Source organism: Urocitellus parryii, assembly GCF_045843805.1.
Source record: "Urocitellus parryii isolate mUroPar1 chromosome 10 unlocalized genomic scaffold, mUroPar1.hap1 SUPER_10_unloc_1, whole genome shotgun sequence".
In the NCBI taxonomy this organism is placed as follows: domain Eukaryota; kingdom Metazoa; phylum Chordata; class Mammalia; order Rodentia; family Sciuridae; genus Urocitellus; species Urocitellus parryii.
The window spans coordinates 442580-461776 of record NW_027551754.1 but is presented as its reverse complement, the minus strand read 5'-3'; the positions used below and the strand labels follow the sequence as shown (position 1 = coordinate 461776).

The 19197-nt window shown below is 37.5% G+C and overlaps 2 pseudogenes; one reads left to right on the top strand and one right to left on the bottom strand.

Moving 5' to 3' along the window:
* LOC113177662 (uncharacterized) overlaps positions 1-19197 on the top strand; it is a 147047-nt pseudogene that overhangs the window by 48302 nt on the left and 79548 nt on the right.
* Positions 8664-9300, bottom strand: LOC113176794 (fibroblast growth factor 4 pseudogene; annotated as a pseudogene).

The window sequence follows — 19197 nt, the reverse complement described above, 5'->3', positions numbered from 1 at the left end:
TAATGAAAGCCTCAGCGACCAAGATTATTCTGAGAACTTCATATTTTCTTTCACATTGTCAGGAGTCATGAGAAGGGCTGCCATACAGACAATGTTAGACCAGGTCATGGGCACTGACTGGAAGTAGGTGGATGGTAAAGTTTGAGGTCTACATCACTGCTGAATGCAGCTGGAGTGATGGAGGTCTCTAGTATCTTCTCTTGGTGACTGCAGGTAGCTGATGCCATGATGCTACTGGTAGTGTGTGGCAGACAAGGAACTCTTTCTGTGCAGACTTAACAGCTCTAGAAGGGTAGCCCATTAGAAAGACTTTGTTCCATTTGAGTTGGCAATATAGTGTTTAACTTTGATGACAAGGGTTTAATATCCTAGAAGCAGAAATGGAAAACATGAAGTCCATGCAAATGACATGGAGGCAAACACTTTTCTTACCTGCCTGCAAGACTGCTCTCAGTCTTCATGGAATTCTATGAATGAGAATAGCAGAAGTCTTATCACAAAGATTCTGTGGATAACTAGATGGGGAAAGAAAGTAACTAGGGTATTTAAAGCCAAAGAATATGTTAGAGGTAGAGCTCTAACACTGAGGATGGTCCTCGGTGTTCAAATAGTACCTTTCTGGTAATTGTTGTGAATGCTTGTGACAGAGTTCATCTCCACTTTCCCATGAGAGTGAAGATATGGTAGAAGGCACTTTACTTAGCCTTTGGAATTTTGATGCCATACTCAGCCAAGTGCCAGGGGAGAATGCTAAGTTTTGCTTAGTTTCTTTTCTCTCTCTGTGGAGTTCAGGGATAGTGATGGGCCTTCTGATATTAGATGACTGTTATATTTGTACATAATTATCAAATACTGGCACAGATTTAGGAGTCTCATGTGGATTACTAAGTTTCACATATGGCTAATGTGAAATTATTTCTCATGAGGGCTCACTCTTTGTTGAAATCAGAGCTGAGCAAACCTTAGCTAGATCTAGTATTTGCTTCCAAACGACAGTCCCTAGTATTCAGTCATCATTCAGGGAGTAAGTACCAGGTCTGTACTAAGCTCTGCAGGTAAAATGATAAATAATATGGCCTGACTTTTGAGAGCTTGTGTTTCCATTAGTGTGATATATCAGCTTCACAGCAGTTCATCTCATGTACCCTGTTAAAAAAAAATAATATCTTTATTGACATATACTGTACCCACAATAAAATTGACTTGTGAAGTACCCAGTTCTGGTTCTAGTCATTAGCACATTCACACTGTTGTGCATCTATCACCACGGTCTATTGGAAATTCTTCTCTACCCCAAAAGACAACCTTTTACTCAATTGTAACCATTCACATTCTTACTTCTTCTCTAGGTCAAGGAACCATGAGTTTTTCTTTCTCACTAATTTTTCCACTCTGAAGATTTAAATCAGATGAATATACACTGTATATTATGGCTTTTTAACACCACTTGTGGCCTTAACTCAGCTCATTTTCTTTCCTCTTATGTTTTGATGACCATTATCATATACTTCATTGAGTCACTTTATTTGTACTTCTATGGCCTGTGTTCTGTGAAGTAAAGGAAAGGCACACCTTTCTTCAACTAGGACTTACAAGAAGCCTCATTTTTGTCACATTCCACATGTCCCTGTTACTAAATTAACAGTCCAATAAAAGTAAAATGACAAAAATGAGCAAAGTATAAACACATAAGCATTATCAAATGACCAGAGAAGACTTTTTCAAAGATAAACCATTTAAACCAAATTTGAAGAAGGATCCAGTGACACAAAAAGATGGGGCTTGACACTGGGCACAGCATTTGCAGTGGAGCTAAGGCGGGCAGGTGTCTGGTGAGTTTTGAGGCCTGAAAAAAGCCAGAGTGGCTGTAGTACAGTTGAGAGAAGCAGGTTCAGGTCACCTGGGGCTTTGTCTTTGAACACAGGTTTAGATTTTTTTCAGATGCAGTATAATATTTTCAACCAGGAGAGTGCCATGATCTGATTTTGTTTAATAAGAAAAACTGGCTGTGGATAATGGATAGCAAAGGTCAAGTTGGAAACAATATTTGGGAAGCTTTTGCAGAGATCCTGGCAAAGGGCACTGGCAGCCTTGGTTACAACAGGGCAGAAGAAATGAAGCAGAGTTAAAACATGCAAAAGATATATCAAGGCCCATTTACCCACCTATTGCCTACCCATTACCTGCCACCTGCCACCCATCCATGGATTACCCAATGTTAGTCTGCAGACTGTTCACACACTGCAGTTGGATCATTGATCACTGCCCTCTGATTCCTGCAAGTCCATTCTCACAGTACCCACAGTTTTGTTTACACATGCCCACAACCATCGTGGGATACCCACTGGAGATTGCAGGTTTTCCATCAACACTGGCACCATCTTGAGACATGGCCACCTAAGTCTGGGGACACTGGCCAGGGCCTGGAGATATATTGGTGTGCTACTTGTGGGTCTGGTTACGCCTGAGGTCTTTCTGCGGGGTGTGCTAGTGGCCACCATCTGGATGGCTCTTTGCAGGGTCATTCCTTAGTGTAAGTGCATTTCTTGTTGCCTCTCTGCAAAATGAAATGGCATTGAAATCTTCAACTGCAGTAAAGCAGAGTCTGGGGAAGCTGAAACACAGGTTAATCAGATTGCAGCTAGGTTCGTGTAGGCCAGTTTGAGTTTGGAAAGCTGTGGAAAGCCAGAGACAAGGGGCAGTTCCTCAGGGAGAGCTCAGGTTGAACAAGCTGGAGAAACCCAGGCTCTCTCCAGCTCAGTGAGTCTTGAACTGATTGGGGAGAGAAAGGGCTGTCTGCAATGCGTGTAAAGCCTAGAAGAGGATGTAAGAGCACCTTGCTATTAGCTCACACAACTAACTGGTCTGGAACCCACCAGAATGAAGCCACCATAAAACTTTAGAAAATTCTATCTATTGGTTAAGAAGAAATATTGATAAAAATTTTGAAAACCAATAGAAGACATCATTTAATTTTCAATTGAGACTTTCCTTCCCCTTCCTCATTTTTCTATTATCTTTGGGTTTTTTTCTTTTTTTTTCTTTTTTCTTTTCTCTTTTTTTCTATTATGTTTGAATTCAGTTTTTTAAAATTTATTAATTTATTGAGGAATGGGATGTCTTAATATTATATTAAAGTTTTGATATATATATATATATATATATATATATATATATAATATAATATAATATATATATTTCCATTGGTCACATTCCACTGGTTCCTGTTAATAAATGTATGTATATATACATATATATATGCATATATATGTATATGCATATATATATGTATATATACATACATTTATTAACAGGAAAAATATATAAAGAGAAAAATATATAAAGATTTAGACCAGGATTTCCACTACAGTCCTCCGCTCTACCAAATGAGCTATCGAAGGCCCCGATGGCGATATTACCAAAAGTTCTCTATAATTTTAATGCAATGCCAATCAAAATCCCAGCAGCATTTCTTGTAGAAATAGATAAAAGAATCATGAAATTCATATGGAATAATAAAAGACCCAGAATAGCAAAAACAATGCTAAGCAGGAAATGTGAATCAGGCGGTATAGCGATACCAGACTTCAAACTATACTACAGAGCAATAGTAACTAAAACAGCATGGTACTGGTACCAAAACAGGCGGGTGGACCAATGGTACAGAATAGAGGACACAGTAACCAACCCACAAAACTACAACTATCTTATATTTGATAAAGGGGCTAAAAGCATGCAATGGAGGAAGGATAGCATCTTCAACAAATGGTGCTGGGAAAACTGGAAATCCATCTGCATCAAAATGAATCTGAATCCCTATCTCTCCCCATGCACAAAAGTTAACTCAAAATGGATCAAGGAGCTTGATATTAAATCAGAGACACGGCATCTGATAGAAGAAAAAGTAGGGTATGATCTACATACTGTGGGATCGGGCTCCAAATTCCTCAATAGGACACCCATAGCGCAAAAGTTAACAACTAGAATCAACAAATGGGACTTACTCAAACTAAAAAGTTTTTTCTCAGCAAAAGAAACAATAAGAGAGATAAACAGGGAGCCTACATCCTGGGAACAAATCTTTACTCCACACACTTCAGATAGAGCCCTAATAACCAGAATATACAAAGAACTCAAAAAATTAGACAATAAGATAACAAATAACCCAATCAATAAATGGGCCAAGGACCTGAACAGACACTTCTCAGAGGAGGACATACAATCAATCAACAAGTACATGAAAAAATGCTCACCATCGCTAGCAGTCAGAGAAATGCAAATCAAAACTACCCTAAGATACCATCTCACCCCAGTAAGATTGGCAGCCATTAGAAAGTCAAACAACAATAAGTGCTGGAGAGGATGCGGGGAAAAGGGCACTCTTGTTCATTGCTGGTGGGACTGCAAATTGGTGCAGCCAATTTGGAAAGCAGTATGGAGATTTCTTGGAAAGCTGGGAATGGAACCACCATTTGACCCAGCTATTCCCCTTCTCGGTCTATTCCCTAAAGACCTAATAAGAGCATGCTACAGGGACACTGCTACATCGATGTTCATAGCAGCACAATTCATGATAGCAAGATTGTGGAATCAGCCTAGATGCCCTTCAATAGATGAATGGATAAAAAAAATTGTGGCATTTATACACAATGGAGTATTACTCTGCATTAAGAAATGACAAAATCATAGAATTTGGAGGGAAATGGATGGCATTAGAGCAGATTATGCTAAGTGAAGCTAGTCAATCTTTAAAAAATAAATACCAAATGACCCCTTTGATATAAGGGTAGTAAACAAGGACAGGGTAGGGACGAAAGTTTGAGAAGAAGATTTACATTAAACAGGGATGAGAGGTGGAAGGGAAAGGGAGTGAGAAGGGAAACCGCATGGAAATGGAAGGCGATCCTCAGGGTTATACAAAATGACATATAAGAGGAAAGGAGGGGTAAGACAAGATAATACAAATCGAAGAAATGATTTACAGTAGAAGGGGTAGAGAGAGAAAAGGGGAGGGGAGGGGAGGGGAGGGGGGATAGTAGAGAATAGGACAGACAGCAGAATACATCAGACACTAGAAAGGCAATTTGTCAATCAATGGAAGGGTAACTGATGTGATACAGCAATCTGTATACGGGGTAAAATTGGGAGTTCATAACCCACTTGAATCAAACTGTGAAATATGATGTATTAAGAACTATGTAATGTTTTGAACGACCAACAATAAAAAAAAATAAATAAAGTCAGAACCTTCAGCCATAAAAAAAAAAAAAGATTTAGACCAAAAAAATTCAGATGGTGACCACTAGCGTACCCATAAATATGAGATTTTATATATATATATTATATTTTTCCCCTAAATCTTTATATTTTTTTTCTCACCTATCTTTCTGGTTTCTCTTTCTCACTTCTCTCATACTAAAAACAAACCTCTATTTTTTTTCACTTTTACCTCTATATTCTCTCTTTCTCCCTTAAAAACACCACATCTTATAGTACTTCTGTTCTCTCATTGTCCTTCATTATAAATTGTGAACCCTTTTAGCAAACTTACTATTTATATTGTAGACAATAATTTAATACATCATTTCTGTTTATTGTGACAAACTGTGGCTGCTTTAATAGGAGCTATTAGGATTAAAGGTGTATATTGTTTGCATTGGGTGCTATTAATAGTTGTCTTCCCCTTAAATGTGAGGTACTGGGAAAATTCATGGACACTGTAAGACTACAGGGTAGAAACAACTGTCCAAGAGTCATAATTCTATGTGGGGAAAAAACACAAACAACATGAAAATCAAGAGATCAAAATGCCTCAAAAAACCAGCAACTTTCAACAATGGAATCTATAAATGATAGAGTAGAAGAAATATCAGAAAGGAATTTAGAAGATACATAATTTGGCTGAACTTTGAAATGAAGTATGATAAAGTAGAGGAAATACAATAAGTAAAATATCACATCAATAAAGAGGCAGAGATTATGGAAAACATCAAACAAAAATCTTCAAATGAAGACAACAGTAAACAAAATTAAAATTTCAATGAAAAATATCATTATCCGACTGGACCACTTAGAAGAAAAAAAAAAAAAAACTACAGGCAATGAAGACAAAATAGATACTCTTAAATATGAAACCAACCACACCAAGAAGATGGTAAAAAAAAATTATGAACAGAAATTGTAAGAAATATGAGATAACATGAAAAGACCAAAATAGATGAAGTCTTGAAGATACAAACCAAAGTAATGCATAACCTTTTAAAAAATAAGAATATCAGAAAATTTTCCAAATCTAAAGAATTAATGGAAAATCAACTACAAGAGCCTTACAGGATCTCAGATGAACAAAATTACAGCAAAACCTCCCCAAGACACATTATAATAATAGTGAATAACCAACAGATTAAGAATAGAATTTTAAAGGCTGCAAGAAAAAAATTACATATAGGGGTAAACCAATTTAGATTTCAGCTGATTTCTCAACCCCAACCCTCAATGCCAGGAGGTCCTGAAATAACATATATCAAGCTCTAAAAGAAAGTGAATTTCAACCAAGTTCTTTATATATAGCAAAATTAAGCTTCAGATTTAAAGATACAAGCTCTGAGATTCTGCCATATTTGGAGAAAGACAGAGATAAAATTCCAAAAGAGTGCAGATTGGAAGGAGGCATCAGGAGAGGTTGGTGACATTCGGCCAACAGAAAGCAGCCTTTTTAGCTGATTCCACTCTTGCTTAGGAGTCTTGTCTCAATAAGAAGTGAATTCTGTACAAAATTAGTAAATAAGAGATGAGAAAGGCAGAGGCAGAGTAGGGGAGGCATTAGCTAGAAAAGTGAGATGCAGAGAGCAATGGGTGGGCAAGCCTGTCTTTATAGTTTCCCTCATTGTTATACAAAATACATGTATAAAGATGTGAGGAAAAAAAAAGAATAGAGTTACCCTAGATTAGATAGGGAGAAGTAATGGGAGGGGAGGGGAGGGGAGGGTTTGGGAAGATAGGAAGGACAGTAGAACGAATCAGACATTATTATTACTGTGTGTATATACGTGCTTGCATGATCAATGTGATTCTGCAACCTGTATACTTAGAAAAATTAAAAATTATATCCCATCTGATTCAAATATTTGATATGTCAAGGTCATTGTACTGTTATGTGTAACTAATTAAAATGAATAAAAAAGATATATAACTAATAAATATGCAAAAAAATGCTTATACCAGACTCAGCTCAACAGCCTGGTTGGGAAAAGGTTCAGCTTCAATCTCACCACAATCATTAATTGGAAAGCCCCTTGGGAAAAATGTGCTGTGAAATTAGAAAATTTAGGATCAGACAACTCTAGCAGCACTAGTTCATTCTTTACCCAGGATAATTATTCTTTATGATTTAGAGCTTAGTTTAAATGCCTGCTCACAAAACTATACTGTTTTACTTTGGAAGATTATAAATTAGGAGGAATTCTTAGAACTTATTTATCTTTGACAGCATGAATCTTTCTTTCAGTTTAGACTTGCCCATTCATTACTAGAAGAAATAAATTATTTAATTTGAGAAATAAATTATGTCCTCTGGTGATATGTACAATGTGTATATTTTTATAATTGGAGTCTATACCTTAATGCATGAAGCTGTTGTGAGAATGACTTATGCTGAGTAATGTTTGGTATTTAGAATCTCACCTATATGAAGTCTGTGTTCATTGTCTTTTTAACACCTACCTTTGATGCTATAAAAATCATTGAGATACCATTATTGCATAATTTAGTGCTCTAAATTATCATATACCAGTGCTTTTTAGAATTTGACATTCTATTTTGAAATCTATATCATGCCAAGAACTTTGGAAAATTAATTCACTCCTGATAATTTTATTAACTTTTTTTCTTAATTTCAGTCTGGATAGAAGCTTCCATGTTTGGACTGAAGTTACTTATTCAAATTATAGCTACATTTAAGAATTTTGTCTGTAGAAATGAATGTGAAAAGTACTTGTGTCAATTCAATTTGAAGTGAAAGGAGACATTGGCAACCTGCCTTTGGCTGATCTCTGATCCTTCTTTGTTAGTGAACTCCCTAGTTATTTAGTGCATGGCCTTCAGCTACTAGACTGTTTATGAATTTGAATAAATTATAAATGCCCTAGGTACATATTAATAATTTCTTTGATTTTGTGATGAATTAAGAATATTGTCAGTCATGTAATTTTTGAAAAGCATTTAGTAATTATAATTTTAAAAATGTCTGAATTTTTAATAGAAAACATCCTTTATTTAGTACAATTTCTGTTCTTACTATTAACATATTTAGGAATATATAATAGTTAAACATTGAAAAGAGGAAATATCTTGAGCACACTACTCAGCGGCTCAGGATTTTTCTTTACTTTTCTGTAAAAATGGCATAATAATAATGCCTGAGTCAGGATTGCTGTACGATAACCTGTTGAAAATGTGTAAAAATGTGTAAATCTTTGGACCTAAAGTAATACCCGGGTAATAGAAAGAGCACTATAACTTTTCTTTCTTTCCTTCTTTTTCTTTTTTTCTTATTACAGGAGATCCCTCTTATTCAGTTTCCTTTCCATAATTTTAGTTACTAGGTCAGCTGCAGTTCTAAGTTGTTGCATGAAAAAAATCCAGAAATAAATAATTTATGAGTTTTAAATATGTGCTCTTCTGAGTATAGTGATGAAATATTGATCTTTCCCATTGAGGAATAATCTGCTGGCCACTCCGAAGATGCTCAAGATGCCCCGCTCCACTGGGGAGAGCTCCAGCAGACTGTAGGTCGTGTCCCCTGCATGCCGCCAATGCAAAGTCTGGGAGCACCTGGAGGTGGAAGCCAATGTCCACGTTGTAGTACAGCCTTTGCGGCTGCTTGATGCCCAGCTGGCAATCGCCGGCGTGTTCTGGATGGCAGCCTCCATCTGCTGTGAGGCTACCAGCAAGGCGCCCCAGGCTCTCCCAGCGGTGCTCCAGCTCGACCTCCAGTGTGCTGTTGCGTGAGGTGGTTGCGGAGGCACCACCTCGGCCCACCCAGGGCGCCAGCAGGGCCACCAGGACTGCTAGGAGCAGAGCCATCGTGGGCTCGCCGTCCCTGACCGAGGGCCATATGTCTTTCCAGGTCCGTGCCCTGGGGAAGCCTGGGGAGCTGCGCCAGAAGCGGCCTGGGGAAGCACATGGTCTCAGCCCAGAGGAGTAGCAGAGAAAGGAGCAGAGGTGAGCGACAGTGAGCGGCAGCTCCTGGGGATGCAGTGGGACACATGGCTGCAACTGGGACTCTACCAGGCTGTGCATGCCTCCCTGCAGGCTAGTTATGCAGGTTTTAAAGGTACTATCCAAATTTCTCACAGTGCTTCTCAAATGACATTGTTCTTTTTACAGAAAATTCTTGGTTTGATTCTTGGTATAAAACTGGAAGTGAAGAGCACATCTTCTCTTTGCTTCCTTTTCTCACCTTACACATTAATCCTGAAAGTAAAACCCATCCTGTGGACAACCCTTCAAAGATTCTGTCTGTCATTCAAGACCCTGTTTTAGCAGACAGAGAAGGAACTGGTGATCCAGATCTTCTTTCTTGTTATTCTGAGAAAAGAATGGTGCTGGGATGTGGCTCAAGCGGTAGCGCGCTTGCTTGGCATGCGTAAGGCCTGGGTTCGATCCTCAGCACCACATACAAACAAAGATGTTGTGTCCGCCGAAAATTAAAAATAAATATTAAAAAATTCTCTCTCTTCTCTTCTCTCTCTCTCTCTCTTAAAAAAAAAAAGATATATTGAAGAGAGAGAGACCATTTAGACCATAAGTCTAGAGTATGAACATGTGAGTGTAGAGTAACTAGATCAGTTTAGTTTGCCTTAGATTGTCCCTGTTTTAGTGGTTTATATATATATATATATATATATATATATATATATATATATATATATATATATATATTTAGTCCCTGGGAAAATTAAGGTGGTTGGCCACCCTTCTTGTTTACTATTCCTGGGATTATATAAGTTGCTCTGTTGTATTTGTCTTTTCATTACTACTTTCAAAGTTTCTATATTTCCAAGGAACTATGGAAAGTTCAATGCTAAGTGAGGCTGAAATATTTTGTGAACAGAACTGAATTTATTTTGAAAGTAGTTTCCTCAGTAATGTGACACTATCTCTAAAGCAGAACTTACTACATATTCCACTTATATAACATTATTAAAATTAGAAAATGACAGACTGTTGGGGGTTAGTGAGGTAGGGGAGGGCCAAAGGTGAGTGGATCAGAGAAGGACAGCCCAATGGATCTTTGTGGCCATGGAAATACTCTGCCTTGACTGTTTCACAGCAGCATTCTGGTCAGGTGTCCAGTTGTGATTTTTCAGACTGTTACCATTTCAGGAAATTTTCGAAAGGGGATGCATCATATGTAGATTATCATTTCTTTAAAAAACCTATGAATCTCTAGTTATTGCAAGAGCTTAGATACAGGGAATGGGAAAAGAAATGTGAAAGCTGCTAACAGTATTAGAAAAGGTTTTATTTCCAGGTTAGGTGGGTGGCTTAGTGGCAAAATAGTTTGCCTAATATGTGTGGGGCACTGGGTTTGATCCTTAGCATGACATACATAAATAAGCAATAAAATAAACACATTCTGTCCATCTACATCTATAAAAAGTAAGAAAAAATGTTTTATTCTCAAAGTCTGGATTGTTTCCAGAAGGAAACTCCCCTAGAAACTCTTTGTAGCTGTTACTGGTCAGGCAGTGTATTAAGAGCCTTGATACCATAGATACTTATTGTGGTGACAGCACAGCTACTGCTTAATTTCTGTTTGATGCTGGACACACCATGTTCAGCATATTAGTACTTTGTCAAAATGTAGAGGATTCTGAGTATTTTTTAAAGATGTGATGTGCTTTCTCAGGGCCCCAAAGAGCACTGAAGTGAAAAGGAAGCTGTGGTCTGTACACTCTGGTGGTGCAGAGCCTGGCCTCAGACACCATACCAGTGTTCATGCCTTAGCTCTACCTCCTCTTGTATGTATAATCTTTGGCAAATAATTCATTATTTTTGGCATTAGTTGTTAAATGTAGCATGAGAACAGAGAAGTCAGTTGTATCTCTATCATAAGGGTGGTTTGAAGAATAATTGAGACAATGACATTTTATGAGTGCTCTGTAGATGCCAACTTTTCTTCAGTTATTATTGGAAGCAGGTATAGTAGTGGTGCAGGAAAAGCAAGAGACACATTTATTCTTTCTTTTCAACAATTATGATTTGTAGAAAGTCTCATAACCTTCCATAACTTTGTTTTCTTCTGTGGAATCTCATCATGTCTTATTAGATGACAGGTCAACAAGCTTCTTGGTTCCAAATGCCTGGATCCTGATGTGAACTTTCTAGAGGCAATAAAGCCATGACTGAAAGCACAGGCTAGAGTCTCACAGGCTTCAATTTGTATCCTGCCTCTGCCTCAATTACAAAGCACATGTATCTCACTGCTGATCCATATCTTGAATCCTCTGCTTTTCTATAAGACTGTAATATTTTTACCAGAACAGCACTGTAAATCAACCCATCCCAGGTGCAAACCAAAATTACTACTACAGTACTAATACCGCTAATATTTCTACTCATTTTCTACTCAAACTACTGCCAAATAGGCAAATTTACCAGTGCCACCACCCTCTTCCTGTCTTGTGTTTCTTCACTTAAAGTTTTTTTGGACAGCATTACTGATTCTTTACATCTTGGCTTTGCTTCTTTTCCAGCTCTATGGTTAGAGTTGGGTAAGTGGAAGAGATCATAGAGCCTGCAAATCCTAGCTGTTTGCTGTTTTGTTCTTTGTGGAACCTGTTTGCTTACCCTCATCTAAGAAAATTATGACAGACACATCCCTCAGTTTCCTGGCTTGCCTTCAACCTGATGATTTGTGGCCTGTGTTTTCCTCCTCCATTTTCTGGCTGAGTTTTATTAAATTGTTTCTAGGTGAGATGCTTCTAGGTGTGGTAACCCTCCAGAATTATACAGAAGTGAGCATGTGGATAGGCCAGGTGGAGTGGAGCAGAAGTAGGGCAAGGCAGGATTCTCCACAGCCATGCCTCAGCTGCTGTCCTGGTCCTGGGCTACCTGTTTTTAGTTTTTTTATTATACATACATATATATATATATATATATATATATATATATATATATACTCTTGTTTTGTGACACTTTTTAAATCATTGGTTGTTGTTGCCTGTGGCTGGATAAAACACAAGTATAATATATAGTCTTATTTGTAAAATTGTGAAAAAAATTTTGACTTCTCTATGCTTCAGATTTTCTGCTTCTCATTTTAATAAAAATTATGATTAAAATAGGTAATCAATATAAATCTTTGTATCAGTTTTTTTGTGAAGTAAGCAAGTAATTAGAAGTTTTTATTTTTATTTTCTAATAAGTCTATACATTAATTTAAATTACTTTGAGTGTATGTCTACATAGGCATATATTCACCAAATCAAGTACCTTTATTTAGAAATGTTCTGACAACCAGAAAATTTATTTCAGTTGCAAACAAAAAATATTTCCACTGTAGATGTAGTTAATTTGATCATCTGTGTGGAAATAAATGTTTTGTATTTGAGTTGAGCTACAAATATGTTTGCTGACTGTTTTCAGAAACGTACACATCCTTTTTTTTTTAAGAATATTGTCTCAAGGAAGCATCCAATGTCATTTATGCTGTTAGGTAATGTTTACAGTTTATAAAAGAAAACAATATCAAAATTTTTTTTTTTGTTTAAAAAAATAAATTATAATAAAAATAAAAACATTGATGGATACTAATTTAGGCAGGATCTGAGATCTAAACATAACATTGTTTCAGATATTCATTCCATGGTACTTAATCTGTAAAACTTGTTAATGGCAATGCCATGTAACTATGATTGTTTCAAAGTACAAAATTCAAGAGATATGTTCCTTTTCATTCCTTTGATAAAGAATTCATAATTACTGCTTTTGTGTGGGAGGACTTCAATACAAAAGTAGCCATATATTTTTCCTGAGTTGTCTTACATCAGAGATTTGAAAAATTTCATAATTATTTTAATACAAGTATATCTAAAGTGTTAGCTATAAAGAATTTTTTACAGTATTTGAATGATCTGTTTATAGCCAACCCCAACAACAAATACAGATATTCAAATAATTTATTGCTGAATTAAACCACCCCACCTCATGCAGACATGAGGTGTCCACTAAAATGACTTAGTTTTCTAACCAAGTCACCTATTTGGGATTCTATATTAGCCAATGAACCTTAATTATAATGTCATATTAAAAGCAGGCTATCTTGAGCCTTAAAAATTCAGGAAACAGAAAAAGGTACTTGGGTTTTTGGAAATATTAGTCTTATGATTTAGAAGTATCAACTGTAACATGTAAATATTTTAATTTTCCAAATTCTGGCAAGTGTGTGACGTCCATCTGCCAAATATGGTTAGGTATCAGTCCTCTAGGATTGACTCCAAGATTAACTTGTGGTAAAAAGGTCACACAATTTTGACATTGTTTTATTATATGCCTGGCTTGTTCCTTAGTTATTTTAAAACGATTTTGTAAAGTATTAGCATTGACATGGAACCTTTTATGAAAATTTGTAGCTTCTTCTACAGTAGAAAAAATATGTATACCATGTGTAGTTTTATCTGCTAAATCATTGCCCAAACTAAGGGCTCCAGGCAATCCTGTATGTGCCCTGATATGTCCTATAAAGAATGGATCTTTTCTATCCCAGATTAGACTTTGTATAGTGGAAAACAAAGAGAAAACAGTAGAGGAAGGGGAAATCATACCAGCATCTTCAAGGGATATTATAGCATTAACTATATACTGACTATCAGAAAATAAATTAAATACAGAATCTTTGAACATCACAAACGCTTGTAATACTGCATTAAGCTCTACCTTTTGAGCTGATTGTTTGGGAACTAAAAATATAAAAGTTTGATCAGGGGTAACTACTGCAGCTGTACCATTATTAGACCCATCAGTGAATATATTTGGAGCATTCACGATAGGTGTTTTTCTTGTCATTTTAGGAAAAACTACAGGATGCTTAGACCAAAAAGACAACAAAGGATTAGAAGGTAAATGATTATCAAGTGAAACATTTGATTTACACATGATTATTGCCCATGTATTTAACTCATTAGCTAACTCATCAATTTGCTCCATAGTATATGGAGTAATAATTTTATTGGGAGAAATTCCAAACACTCCCTTTGCTGCTTTTATTCCTTTCAGTATTAATTGTCCTACAGCCTCAGGATACCTAGTAAGAATAGTGTTAGGAGAGTAAGATAAATGTATCCACAATAATGGACCTTCCTGCCAAAATACTCCTGTAGGAATATTTTTTGTTGGTAATACAATAAATAATAAAGGCAAACTTATATTAATTCTATCTAAATGCATATTTTCCATATATGTTTCAATAATTTTTAATGCCTTTCTAGCTTTAGGAGTTAACATTCGGGGTGAATTTGGATCTGATGGACCTTTTATAATATCAAATAAAGGTCCCAACTCTCCTGTTGGTATGCCTAGATAAGGCCTTATCCAATTTATATCTCCCAATAACTTTTGAAAGTCGTTAAGTGATTTGAGTTGATCTACTCGTATTTGAATTTTAGGTGGACGGACCATGGTTGAGGATAATAGAACTCCTAAATAATTAATTAGAAAATTTAATTGTACCTTATCTATTCCTATCTCTAGATTATAATTTTTTAACAAGTTTGTAAGTGTGGCATAACATTCCAGCAATGTGTTTTTATCTTTATGTGCTAATAATACATCATCCATATAGTGAAATATTTTTAGTTCAGGATTTTGATTTCTAAGTGGCTGGATTGCTTTATTAACATATATTTGACACATAGTCGGACTGTTAGCCATACCTTGAGGGAGTACTTTCCATTCATATCTCTCATCAGGACCTTCATGATTTAATGCAGGGATAGTAAATGCAAAACGTGGACTATCCTCGGGATGAATTGGAATAGAAAAAAAGCAATCTTTAATGTCTATAGCTAAAACATGCCACGTTTTTGGTAAAGCAGACAATTGAGGAATCCCTGATTGAGCAGGTCCCATAATAACCATCTCATTATTAATTGCTCTTAAATCTTGTAATAATCTCCATTTACCCGATTTCTTTTTGATGACAAAAATGGGAGTATTATGGGGAGATACAGAAGGTTGTAAATGTCCTTCCGCTAATTGTTGTTTGACCAGATCATGGGCTACTTGTATCTTTTCTTTAGTCAGGGACCACTGAGGAACCCACACTGGTCTTTCTGATTTCCAAGTAATTTTAATTGTCTCAGTGGCCCTTTCTGAAAATCCAACCCATGTCTGTCTGTTCCTTGATCTATTTGAATTTGTGCTGCTATACCTTATTCTTGTTTTCCTAAACTTTTTTCTTTCCTGATACCTTGTCTAGCCCTAGTAGTGGGCGCATTAGGATTGATGTTATTTGTTAACATCAAACCTAGTTGATCTAGGGCATTTCGTCCCCATAAATTAATAGGAAGGTGATCCAAAACATATGGCTGTATAGTTCCTTCACATCCTTCAGGATCCTTCCAATCTAATACCATAGCACTTCTATGGGGATTAGTCGCCACTCCTAGGCCTCGAAGCGTTTGAGTGGCTTGCTGTAATGGCCAATGTTTTGGCCATTCTTGAAGAGATATGATGCTAAGGTCAGCACCTGTGTCCAGCAGGCCATTAAACTCACGACCCTGAATATTTAGTTTTAGCATTGGGCGAGAATCTAAATTTAAAGACAACATAGCCCAATCTACACCTGTGGAGCCTAATCCCCTGGAACCTCTTTCTACATTAAGACTAGAGAACTTATTATGTAGGCTGGGTACTATTAACAACTGTGCTATTCTATCTCCAGGTGAAATTACTGATATACCTCCTGGAGAACTAGCTATAATTTTTATTTAACATACATAATCGGGATCAATTACCCCAGGACTTATCATAAGTCCTTTTAATGTAGATGAACTACGTCCCAATAATAAGCCTACTGTTCCTTGGGGAAGAGGTCCTTTTATTCCTGTAGGAATGATTTGAACTCCCATCTCTGGAGTTAATACTGCTCTGGCAGAGGTGCAGATGTCCAACCCTGCGCTCCCTCGGGTTTGTCTGATGAGGGATTTAATGGACAATGTGTCCTGGGCACCACCCTGATGGGGTTGCTGGGTTCCTCCACTGCCCCGTATATTTGTGGTTGTGGGCCCCGGAGCATTGGGCCCCCCAGTCCGTTTTTTGGCAATGAAGCCTGATGCCTTTCTCCACGATATCGTGGGTAAATACCTGATCCTTGTCCGTTTTTTGTTAAGGGAGTACCTTCTATGGAGGTTTGAGAATGGCATTCATTAGCCCAATGTCTCCCTCTACGGCATCGTGGGCAAATACCCGGTATTCTATTCCTTTGATTTTTAGTTTTGTTAAAACCTCCTCTTATGGGGCAACTCCTTTTAAATTGTCCTGTTTGTTCACAATTATAGCATGTTTCTGGCCTGGCATCTAAAGCCTGTTGTACTGCAGCCGCCAAGACTTGCCCTTGTTCATTAACATCTCTACATAATTTATGTGTTTAAATCTTCATGTCTCCATGGTCTAATAACCTCTCTGCAGCAACAATTTGCTTGGTCATAAGCCAGTTGTTTTATTAATGGCATTGTTTGTTCTGTGTCACCAAAAAATTTGGCGGCCGTTTGAATAAGCCTATCTACAAAGTCAGCATAAGGTTCATTAGGTCTCTGTATTACCTTAGATAGCTGACCTTGTAAATCTCCATGTCCTTGTAAAGTCTTCCATGCCCTAACTGCGTCTGCAGCAATCTGTGCATATACAGCAGGATCATATTCAATTTGTTGCCGCTGACCCTCATAAGGTCCCTTTCCTAGCAGCATCTCTAGATTTCTTTGAGGGTAACCGGCTGCTGCATTTCGCCTAGCTGTCTCCATGCAAAATTCCTCATTGGCAACCTTCCATAACAAATATTGTCCTCCATTTAGCACAGATTTACACATGCTAGCCCAATCTGCTGGCGTCATGTCCAAGTTAGTAATGGACTCCACCATGCTTACCGTGAAGGGGGCTTGAGGACCATAGGTTGTTACAGCCTCCTTTAACTGCTTCACTGTTTTAAATTCTAAAGCACGGTGAATTCGCTGCCCTCCTACCTGTTCAAATACAGGGCATGCTAATCTTTGAGGTCCTGTCTCAGGATCCCATCTATCAACTACGACGGGGTTTGAGGGCCACTCAGCTGTCTCCATCGGTGGGGTTGTTGGTTGAATTACGCCCTCTGGTAATAAAACGGAGTTAGTAACAGCCTTTTGTTGTGGCCTATTTCCTAATAACCCCTTTTCCTTTAAATTTTCTTCCTCTCTCTGACTAGCTCGAGAGACCTTCTCTTTTCCTTGATCTAAAATGTCTTTCTCCATGGTCTGAATCTCTAACAATTTACTTAACAACTTTTCAGTTCCTTTTTTACTAATTTCTAATCTTCTATAAAGATAACGCAACCCAATAAGATAACACAAAACAAAACCGCAACTGAATGAAACAAAAACTGAATAAAAATTCGCTGTATCAATTTTCTCTTTCTCGGAGCTAACAAACTTCAAACCTTGAGCCAACCATTTTTCCCAGTTTGCCTGAGAAATTTCTAGGGACAGGCAACTTGAAACAAAAGCGAAATAAATCAAAACAAGAACACATTGTTTTTTGAAATGGTCACCCATTCTCTCGCCTTCCCTCAGGGGCGAGCAATTTACTCACCTCCAAATTTCAGACGTTCCGCGTACGGGTCACCAAATGCCAAATGCCAAGTGCCAATGTCTCGGCTGGCACTGAATCATGAGCCACCACACAGCTTTGTAGGTTCAAACAGCAATTCTTTATTCCGGATCTCACACCAGCTTCCACATGTGTTCAGGGGCAATTCCCAATATGTCCGTTCCCAAATCCTACTCCACGAGGCTTTTTCCAAATCCCGTTTTAATCTCACAAGAACTCAACGGGAACAAGCAGCAGGAACACCCTAATCCCAGCAGCCATAATCTTCAACCTCAACTTCCCTAAAACCCATATTCTTATACCGGGAAACGCCTTAAACTGGGAACACCCTAAACCCAAGGACCGGGATACTTCCTCAAACCTGCAGGATACTTCCTCAAACCTGGATCCACCCTCGATCACCTTGAGCAGGGTCATCTTACTAAAGCATACATGCAATGTCCCATCGAATGTCCTAAGCAGCATGGGGTACGCTGGCAAGGAGATTTTGATGCGTCATACCTACTTGGTAATGGCCCTCAGCAGGATGAATCCATATTCTCTGGCAGGTGTGGTCCCATTTGGGGCCCTCTTGATAAAAGATTCAAGATATACTCTGTGCTGTTAGTAATGGGCAGTAGCTCAGTGACCTTGGACAAGTATATTTAGGTCAGTGAAACTCTACCTGTCTATAATATTCTCCATCAGAGCATTGTTTTGAGGATGAGCATAGCTGCTGCATATCCACTGGTAAGCACAGTGCCAAGCACATTACAAATTACAAGTAGATCTTACTCCATAAAACAGTGTTTTTCTTCAAAGTAAAATGCAACAGGAGGGCAGTAATTGACAACACAGGTATCACAAGGAACCACAAATTGGCTCTTAGCTTCAATGGAACTCAAGCTGTAGCAGGTGTTATTTCACAATTTTAATTAAAATCAGTATCAGAGAGATACTATGAGCAGATAAATATCTGTGCTTTTTTTCACCAATTTACCTAAAGCAAACCATTTTCATTTGGAAAACTATAAAAATCAATAAATAGAAGATGCAGTAACTGAATACTATGGTTGTTTTCATCTTTTGTTTAGTGGATATTGTTTCTCAGTGAAGATGAGAGTACTTGGATATTGTGCTTGTAGAGCTCATGGTCTGGGTTCTATGGTTACTGGAACACCCAGGATTAGTAGTGTTTAATGTAGATATGAATTTGGGTATGATGTGTTTGGAACACGTGCAGAGTAATCATGTCAGTCAAAATTCACTAAAAGCTTATGGTTTAAGAAAATTGTACCTTTGAGAACACAAAACATGGCACTTCTGAAGAACTGAAAAAAATTTAGAAGAGTAACT